Source organism: Ochotona curzoniae, unplaced genomic scaffold, assembly GCF_017591425.1.
Source record: "Ochotona curzoniae isolate NIBS_2020 unplaced genomic scaffold, NIBS_Ocur_1.0 scaffold_4505, whole genome shotgun sequence".
Lineage (NCBI taxonomy): Eukaryota > Metazoa > Chordata > Mammalia > Lagomorpha > Ochotonidae > Ochotona > Ochotona curzoniae.
The window spans coordinates 47,502,195-47,512,845 of NW_024467118.1; positions in this window are offsets into that span (position 1 = coordinate 47,502,195).

Sequence of the window (10,651 nt, forward strand, 5' to 3'; positions counted from 1 at the left end):
CAAGGAGCCCAGATAGAGTTGGGTACACACAGCCCTTCATGGCCTCCTAACAGCCCAGTCACACATAAGGCAAAAAAAGGAAACTTATTTGCAAAGTGCCAATACGCATGGAACTTGAAGATAGGCATCATTACTGTGCATATCCACCCAAAGATGATGTTCAGGACTCCGTGGCCTTTGATAAGGATGGAGTTTGTTGCTAATTTCCCCCACTCCCATCCCCACCATGTCCTTATCCCTTCTGCATAAATCCATAGTTATTGCATCCTGGAAACACACTGATACTACATCTTGGGACCTGGCCCATCCCTTGAGGCCTGCGAAGAGATGATATACCCTATAGCCTTCCATGGGATCTTCCAGGCCAGCAACCATACTGCTACCCAAGTTAAGTATAGCATCCCTGTCAGGTACAGCCCAGCTCCCATTCTGGCTCTTCAGTCTTCAGACCTAAGGCCACCGTTTTTGCTAAGACCCATCAAGTCTACTGTCGTTTAGCAGCAGAGTACTCTCCCAGGAGCCCTGCATTCCTCCCTTGCCAAAACAACTGTTGGTAAAACAGCAGAACTATCCTCTTGTGTACTGCTTTCTCCTTAGCATGGTGTCCAGCATATAGGAACACTCCTCAGCCAGTCATTATTTGCTCTTTGCTCCATAAATTTAGACTTTATCAAAGCATTTGTCCCACATTTTAGTAGCTCTTCAATATAAAGATATCTGATATTTATTAGACATAGTTCAGAAAATATAGGCTATTTAAGAAGGCAAGGCATCTGAAATCTCACCCATCAGGAATAGATTTATTGGTATTTTATATCTATTTCCTTCTATTAACTTTTCTAACAGGCCATTTTCACTATGTTTCACTCAGTCTCTTAGTCACTTAGTAACATTGATTGTCCTGCCTTGTTGTCCACTATGCTGCCTCAGCGACATCCTCCCGGCCTAGTCTGATTCCTAGCTGCCTGCTTCTGTGCTACTAGCACCCTCAGTTATGGTGTTTCCTGACCTTCTTTCCTCAATCCTCTTACTTGATCATTCTATATGCTTTCTCTTTAGTTGCTCTCACCCATGCTCAGCGCTTTGCAGATGCCCACCCACATGGTCCCCAGCTTATGATGATTCTATCTACCATTTTTTTCCAGCTTTAGGGTGATGTAGAATGTCGCATCATGGCTTTTGGTCTGTTCCCAAGACAGGATGAATGGTTCAATGCTTGCTTTCAGGACTGGACAGAGGCAGCTGTGGCTCTAAGTTAGCCCCAGGATTCCCAAGGGAAGCATCTCAAGCTCGTCAATGCGCTTAAGCTACATGAGCAATGGCATTTGGCAGGTTGCATGGATTAAATGCATTTTCAGTTCAGGCTGCATTCAGTACATTGTTTAGCAGCATGTATCTGCCTCTGCACCCCCATCATTCTCAATGAGTGTCTGTGTTAGGTGTGTTAGGTGAGTCCTCCAATTCTTCTGAACCCCAGACACATCCCACCTAGATGTGCAACAAGTCATTTGAGCTAAAATTAAGCTCAGCATAACCTCTTTTCCCATGCCCTTGCATTTATTATTTCATTAGCTGGCCAGGAAGCTGGGGGCATCACAGACTCTCCAGTTTTCTTGAACCCCTGGAGCACCCAAGAATACTTGGATGGCCTCCCATTTTCCAGATACCTAAACTCAGAGAATATGGACTGCATCTCTCTCTCCTGTTAGGCCCTTGGTGCCTTGCAACTGCAGAGCAAAAAAGTCAGTATGACCCAACATACCCAGCTGGTACTGACAGGCACAGTGAAGAGGAATTGCTTAGCCTCTGATGAGCCACTCATAGTAGTAAATCTCTGTGCAGATTGGAACAATATGGCAAAATACAATGTTTTGAGAAGTCTATCGGAACAGTACATTCTGCCTTACCAAGGAGATCTGACCAGATACCATCATCTAATAGGAGAAAAACCTGTTGCTGGGGGCAGGCCTGTGGAGTGAAAGCATAGGTCTGCGTCACCAGCAGAGTGGAACATCCTCCAGAGTTCTACCTGGATATGCCTGGACTAATTTCAGGGGAACTGGACAGACAAAGATCAGTTGAACATGATAATTGAGTGGCTCTTAACTAAAGATGTGTAAAGATACATGCTGGGCCCAATGCAATAGCCTAGTGGCTAAAGTCTTTGCCTTGCCTCTATCAGGATCCCATATCGACACAGGTTCTAATCCTGACTGTTCCATTTACCATTGCATAGTTGAGGACAGTTCAAAGCCTGGGGACCCTGCACCCATATGGGAGACCTGGAAGAAGTTCCTGGCTCCTGGCTTTGGTTTGGCTAGGCTCTGGCCATTGCGGCCACTTGGGGAGTGAATCAACAGATGGAAGATCTTTCTTCTCTGTCTCTCCTTTTCTCTGTAAATCTGACTTTCCAATAAAAATAAATAAGTCTTTTTGAAGAAAAGATATACCAAATTAACTGCTTTCAGATGGGTTTTTGTTTTCTAATAAATGAACATATTTTCATAAAATAATCATTCAAGTAACAAACATTTGCTAAATGCCTGGGAGTGTTTAGCAGCCCTTCAGGCCTTGCAGGAAACAAGGAGTGGTAACCTCTGCTTTCCAGGTCTTCTGACAGCGTAGGAAATTCACATGTTAATTTCCATAGTAGTATGCCAACAATGGCACTAATGTCACCTTATTCTACAGCTGTAGCTTTTAAAACTGTACATTAAGTTATGCATAATGATGGAATTCTAACTAAAGTACATCTATTACTAAAACAGAGTACCCTCCAATTTTCTCTATAGCATTGCTGCACCTATTTCTTTATGAGTATTTATTGTTTGAAAGGCAGAGTGACAGTGGAGGTAAGGAGAGGGAGATTTTCAAGCTGCTGGTTTACTTTCTGAATGGTTGCAGTGCCCTGGCAGGTCATAACTGACATAACCCTCCATCCGGGTCTCCCATGTGGGTGGCAGGGGCCCAATCAATAGGGCCATCCTCTGCTGCTTTTACAGAGAGTTAGATTGGAAATAGAGCATCTGGAACTTGAACCATCACGTATATGGGATGCAGGCCTTGGCTAAACCAACTGTACCACAATGCCAACTGTTCCACAATGCCACACTGTTACTATTTCTGTCCTGCAGTAAACTCCACAGTGCTAGAATTCAAACCATTATTACAGAAAATGAGGACTCCAAGGACAAATATTGGACTCAGTTAGATGCCACTTGGGACTCCACACCTGGGTTCCAGTCCCGGCTCTACTGTCAGCTGTACCTTTCTTCTGATACACAGCCTCAGAGGCAGCAGATACACGCTTTCAAGGACTTGGGTTCTTGCCTCCTGTGTGGCAAGATGAAGCTCTAGGCTCCTGGCTTTGACCTGGCCCAGTGCTAACTGTTGTGTGCATCTGGGGAGTAAACCAGTGAATGGAACCTCTCGCCCTGGTCCCTCTGCTTCTCAAGCAAATGGTTATTTTAAAAATGAAAGTTCCAGGGCCCGGCGCGGTGGCGCAAGTGGTTAAAGGTCCTCGCCTTGCACGCCCGGGATCCCATATGGGCGCCGGTTCTAATCCCGGCAGCCCCGCTTCCCTTCCAGCTCCCTGCCCGTGGCCTGGGAAAGCAGTTGAGGACGGCCCAAAGCTTTGGGACCCTGCACCCGCGTGGGAGACCCGGAAGAGGCTCCTGGCTTCGGATCGGCATAGTATCGGCCCGTTGTGCTCACTTGGGGAGTGAATCATCAGACGGAAGATCTTCCTCTTGTCTCTCCTCTCTGTATATCCGCCTTTCCAATAAAAAAATAATAAAAAAAAAATGAAAGTTCCAGCCCAGGCACAGTAGACTAGACAGAGGCTAAATTCTTCGCCTTGCACATGCTGGGATCCCACATGTGCATAGGTTTGTATCTTGGCTGCTCTACTTCCAATCCAGCTCCCTGCTTGTGGCTGGAGAAAGCAGTTGAGGACAGCCCAAAGCCTTGGGACCCTGCACCCGTGTGGGAGACCCAGAAGAAGCTCTGGGCTCCTGGCTTCAGATCAGCTCAGCTCCAGATGTTGCAGCCACTTGGGGAGTAAACCAGCAGATGGAGAATCTTTCTCTCTGTCTCTCCTTCTCTCTGTAAATCAGACTTTCCAGTAGAGATAAATAAATCATAATAAAAAATAAGATTCCGCATGTGCAGAGCAGTTGCCAAATATGAAGACATAGATGACTATTTACCTTGTACTGAGGGTCGTGTAAAGTCCAGGCTGAGTAAACACAGAGCCAGCTGCACCTGCGCTGCAGGTGCTGGGGCTGAGGAGGCTGCAAGGCCAGCAGCTAAGCTTCATGGACCATTGCCATGGAGTCAGGGCATTCTGGAGCGTGTTTGACTGCTACTTGTTGGGATGCCTTCCACTTCATATGAACTTGGAAATGAGGTACAGTTTGTTAACAATTATTCTCTGAGAAATCATTAATTTGAATTAAGGTAGTGCCATTCCTTAATAATAAATAATTCATTTTTGTTCTGTTCTGGTGAGGGAAAGAAGGAAAACATTCTCTAAAATTGTCCAAGCGTCTCCTCTCCCCCCGCCACCCCCCACCCCCGTGTGTGTGTGTGTGTGTCAGGGTTCTTTTTTGTCATTTGTTTTGTTTGCTTTTTAGTCCAAAGAGAAGGTTTTCATCTTTGAAAACATCATGGTTTTCTAAAATGATTGTGAAATAGTCATTATCAAAACTCTTAAAGACTGTTTTTTACCTGGGGCCAGTGTAGTGGCTCAATAGGCTAATCCTTCACTTCCAAGTACCAGCATCCCAAATGGGTGCCAGTTCAGCTCCCAGTTACTCTACTTCCTTTCCAGCTCCCTGCTTGTGTCCGAGGAAAAGCAGAGGAGGACGGCCCAAAGCCTCGGGACCCTGCACCCACATGGGAGGCCTGGCAGAAGCTCCTGGCTCCTAGCCTCAGACTGGCCCAGCTCTGGCCAATGTGGCCATTAGGAGAGTGAACCAATGGGTAGAAGATTATTCTCTCTGTCTCTCCTTCTCTCTGTAAATCTCATCTACTTTTGCAATACAAATAAATATATATCTTTTTTTTTTAATTGTGGAACAAGTTTTCCGGAAAGAGACAATGGTACCCAAGCCTTGTTTCCACAATTGAATTCAGTCCCAGTTCCTGCCATCCTGTATATCTCCAGATCATGTACAGGGATGGCTCCAAGCCTTACAGAGTGCAGTTCTTAAGTATGCCCATATTCTTTGAGTGTGTACTTTTCTTGGTTCAAATATAAATCGTGCTTGTCTGCTTCTTGTCCTCACACTGTTTCTTGCTTCGGAGGCAAGAACCTAGACCCAGCCATTCCACGTCTGCGAAGTACCCGGGCAGAAGAAAGAGTAGGGAGATGAGTCCTTGATAAGCAGACACATCAGGTACATTCTGGGAATAGAGAGAATAGTGAGTGTAAGAAGGACATGAGATCAGGTGGACAGCTGAGCAGAGGTCAGTTGGAGGAGTTTGAATTTCACTCTAGAACAATGGGAAGATTTGGAGGTGCTTCATAATGGGATTGACCAGTGGTTTTAAAAGATGACAGTGTTTCTCAGTTTGTTTCCTCCACATCAATGAAATACAAGGTTCTCTCTCTCCTTTTTCTTTAAGGATTTAATCTATTGATTTCTTAAAGGATTTTACAATAATTCTGTCTTTTCCTCTTAGTCTATTACTTGAATTTCCTAAAAGCCACACCAAATTCATGGTAATCTGATATAGTTATCTTCTTTATTTTATCTTCCAAGTATTAAGTTGGATTATTTACCTGTTTAACTCTGTTTCTGATTTTCACTTCCACAAATAAATGGGGTCAACTAATGTTTTTACAAAATAAATAAATTGATTAAAACTTTCCCTTAAAAAATAAAAAGGATCACTTCTTGGCCTTTTGGCTAAGATCAAATGTAAAAGATAAAAAAGGAAATATTCATATATTCAACTGTGGATTTGGGGTACACACTATTTTCCTCAGTCTATTTCGAGTGAACAGTGATAATTTTCAGAGCCTGTGTCACCACAAAAATCAACATACATTCAAAAATTATAAGGATCTCAAATATATTTTTGCCCTTTAATTTTTAAAAATTTTCAGATTTTTTTTCTGCTATCCACCTCTTATGTGGATTCATTGGTCAAAACAATCAGCATATGTCAGGCCTCATGATTTGCTTTGAATGCTTTGTAACTTGAAAGTAAATATGGATTTAAACAGCCCATTACATACTTTTTCAACCTCAAACTGTGAATTCTGATTTCAAACATCATTCCATTTCAACCAAAGAAGGTCCCCTGCTTTCTGGTATACATGCTGAGGTTCTAAGAGGGATGCCATGTGGGGAAAATACTTTGTTGCTTAAGAAAAAAAATGCAAACCATGAATACCAACTATTGGGCTTCACTTCAATATCATATGTGTTTTAGATAAGAAACCACAACTAGGAAGAAAGAAACAGAGAGTAACCATCTGCCGACTCACTCCTCAGATGTCCACAAGCCACTGGAAGCTGAGAATTCCATTAGGGTTTCTCATGTGGGTGACAGGGACTCAAACACCTGAGTCATCACTGCTGGCTCCCAGGGTACCCATTAGCAGAATCAGGAACTGGAGCTGGGACTGCAACCCCACTACTCCAATGGGACTCACCAGACCAAACACTCAACCCAGATCATATTTTGAATATGCTTTATGAAAAAGATTGCAAATTCAGGGAAATTTGTAACAGCTAAAAAAAATCTCTGATTACTGCACATTTCAGTTACTGTAGTCTCAGGGATCAAATTGAGATTCTTAGATCTCAACATGAATAAGGACTCTCAGAAAAAAACAGCGAACTTTTATGTCAAATAGGTTCTCTTGCTTTTTTTCTTTCTGACACTTTCATATTTGCTCATCATAACTGACTGTTCTGCTTGTGCAGTTTCCATATACAACCAAATTAGTAGAAGAGGAAAGGGATGACCACATCATGTGAGGACAGTAAGGACGAGCATCTCTGGATCTCTGTGAGTAGAGTTCCCTGGACCAGGATCCTCATTTGGAATTCAAAATATCTTCCCTCCAGGCTGGTCCCCCTACCCACCCACCAATCCCTCAGCCCTGCCTGCCAAGAAACAAGAAGAAACTCTAATATTATCGGGTTTTTTTCACTTTCATTGTGAGTTAAAGAGTTTGAGGGCTGGCCTAGGAAGACACCATTTGACAAAATCATATATGTGGGAAATTTTCCTTCTAAAGGATAAACAGCTGTTTCCAGAAGAAACTGTTAGACACAGGGGATGTACAAGCCTGAGGCTGCCCACTCTGTTCAGGGAGATGAGGAGGAGAGAGGCACATTTGCAGCATGCATTGGTTCAGAGCCTGTGATGAGAACACTTGCTGCAAAAGACAGAAATAGTACAGACTGCCATGCTTAGGAACACGCTCACACATTCATCTGTCCATTCAACATCTGGTTCTTAGCTATACAATACCTATTTTACAACATCCAATATGTAATCTAAAACAGCTCTCTTCTATATCTTTTTCATCATCTATATTCTAAATGATATTTCTCTAAAATGAAGATCCTACATGATTGTAGAACATAAGAACAAAACAGACTTCTTCTTAATGACATCACAGGAAGGAATATTGACTGGCGATATGTAACTGCGAGATTATAGCTGTAGTTCATCTGCTCTTTAGCATGTTTTGCATTGATGAAAAAGGACAACAAGTTAGGAATAGTTGTTGAGGGCCTAGTGCTGTGGGCTGTGGCTTAGCAAGTTAAGCTGCAGCCTTTAGTGCCAGCCATCCCATTCTTGGCACTGACCTGTGTCCTGGCTGCTCTACTTGCCATCAGGTTCACAGCTAAAGTTCCTGGGAAAACAATAAAAGATAACCCAAGTGCTTGGGTCCCTGCGCCCACATGGGAGACCTGGAAGAAGCTCCAGCCTTCTGGTTTGTCCTGGCTCTGTCTTGTCTATTGCAGGTATCTGGCAAGTAAATCAAATGATAGAAGACCTAGTCCTCTGTCTTTCCCTTTCTAACTCTGCCTTTCAAATAAATAACTTTTAAAAGAATATCTATTGACCTGAAGAGAAGGCCAGGGTGCACTAAAATAATGGAAAATTAAGATGTGAAAGTATAAATAAACAAAGGTTTCCTTTTTCACAAATACAAAAGTAACCCCCCAAAAAGAAAAGTTTGGGTTAAAAAGGGGATGTATAGTAACTGTGTGAGAGACTATAAAATACTGGTGGGAAGATATCATGCATCTCTACTTACAAATCGAAATTGGACTCCTAATGAAACTGTTGAATGCATATTGACAATAGGATGCTGGACTCTGCCATTGTCCAAGCCTACAATGTCAGGATACACTTAAATAGCAGAATGATGGACTTATGATTGATTGTGTAGGACTGTAGTATTGTAATGATATGGGGGACATCAATGGGAGAGGTGGGGAGTTGGGGGACTGGGAAGGGAAATGCCAGAGCTATTGAATTGTACCATTAAAAAGGATAAATGCAAGCTGTGCATACCAAGTTTATGTATTGGCAAAAAAAAGTGATCTTTTAAAACAAAATGATGAAATTATGAAATTGCAGCAATTAAACAGAAAAATTGAGATTTCTGTTATTGTGTTACTTTATTATGATGTGTGTGAACTTCCCCTACCCAGGTAACTAATTATAAGTAGATATTTCTCTACTCACTTCAGGGGCCTTCTGACAAGAATGCTTTAACCTCCAGCCACTCATAAACTCAAATAGAGACTTTACAAATAGGTAGTCTTGTCAGCTGCCAAAGCCTGTGAAAGGCAACTCCTGGCCAGTTCTAACCACTTCCACCAGTGAGATCCCCTGCTGGTACTAATAGACTCTCCTTCATCACCCTAAGAAACACAGGCAACCTCCTTTCAGGCAGCCTACAGGTGCCCCAGGGAAGGATGGAGTGGGATTGGCTGAGAACACATGGAGAACAAAGTGCTTAGTGTATTCTAGCTCACAACGACAGCACAGGTTTGTGGACCTCAAGGTCCCCTTCTCTTTATCTCCCCTGAATAATTATTTGAAAAGCAAATACGGGTGATAAACCATGAAGCACAGCAAGGACTCCCAATGTGCAAAAAGGCTACCAGCATTTTCTCAGGAACTTTCTTAAAGACCCTTTTATATGCATGGATTTCAGCATTATTTTACACCAAATTAAACCTATCTTCAAATTCCATTTTCCACAAACTTGAGTGTAAAAATAAATAGTAAAGTAAGAAGCAATAGATTTGTATGTGTATATGTACTTTTTAATTATTAAGATCCACCATAAAAATCCTTTATAGATGCTTTCAGGTGGAAAAAAAAGTATTTGTGAGATACTGAGACAGACATGCAGCTCTAATCTACTGGCTCATTCCCCAAATGCCTATGATGGCTGAGGCCAGGGCAGGGTGCTATGAACACAGCCCAAGTCTCTGGGTGGAAGCAAAAACCCAATTCCTGAGCCATTACTGCTGCTTCTCAGGGTCTCTATTAGCAGGAAGATAGGTAGAGTCAGAGGCCAGAACCAGAATGGAGCTCACATGGGATGCGGGCATCTCAACTGGTAGGCTAAACAACTCCCTGAGCTGAAACATCCTTTCGTCCTACAGAGATTATAGTCTGATCAGTCCTAGGCTCCCAGTAACCTCTCTTTCATTTAAGACAGACACATCTTATTTTATTCAAGAGAGCATTAGAGTTACACAACTAGGCTTTTTTTAATTTTTCAATTAAAAATTAAGGATGGGAGGAGGAATCCTAGAACCAACATGTGGGAGAAAGATGTGCATTTAATGAAATCTCTAAGGCAGCTCTTCGGTTTGTGGAACTATAGATTGAAAGTGATTTCTTAGGTTGTAATTCATGCTTCTAGGAGTGCAAGATGAAGTCACCAATTCAGTGCCTGTGAACACGAATTTGAATGCACTGGAAGTAATGACGCTGTGGACTTGTGGTCACGTTCAGAATGTGTGCAAGTGCAGTCTCAAGTTATTTGTTCACTCAACATTTCAACTACTCACAGATCAATTACATGGCTCTATCTACTCCTTAACACCAAACATCTGGTGAGAATTACAGTAACTCTACCATCCAGATGTTTAGCTTACGGTCACGCAGGCAGAACACCTGTGCACTGAAGGAGCCTTTAACAAGACACTTGGTGGGTATGTTCCAACAGTACTTCTCTATGCAGATTACTTCCTTTTGTTAGACAAATTGAGGCTCAAACTGGAAGAAAATTTAGTTTTTCCTCAAGTTTAGGCTTTAAATTAAATAAAGAACAGAGAATAATTTATTAAAAAAAAATGCCTAAGACAGTTACCATGTGGGGTTTTTTTTTTTTTTTTAGTAATTATGACTTTTTCATTTTATGACACAGTTCCATAGGCTCTGGGACTTCCTTTCCCCATATCCTCTACCCTCCTAATTCATTCCCCCTATATTATCACAATAACAGTCCTTTATAAGTAATAAGTATAAGCAATAAGTCCATCATTCTGTTATTTATGTGTATCCTGACATTGTAAGTATAAACAATGGCAGAGCTTCCAGCATCCTATTGTCAAGAGTTTTTTTTTAAGATTTATTTATTATTATTGGAAAGTAA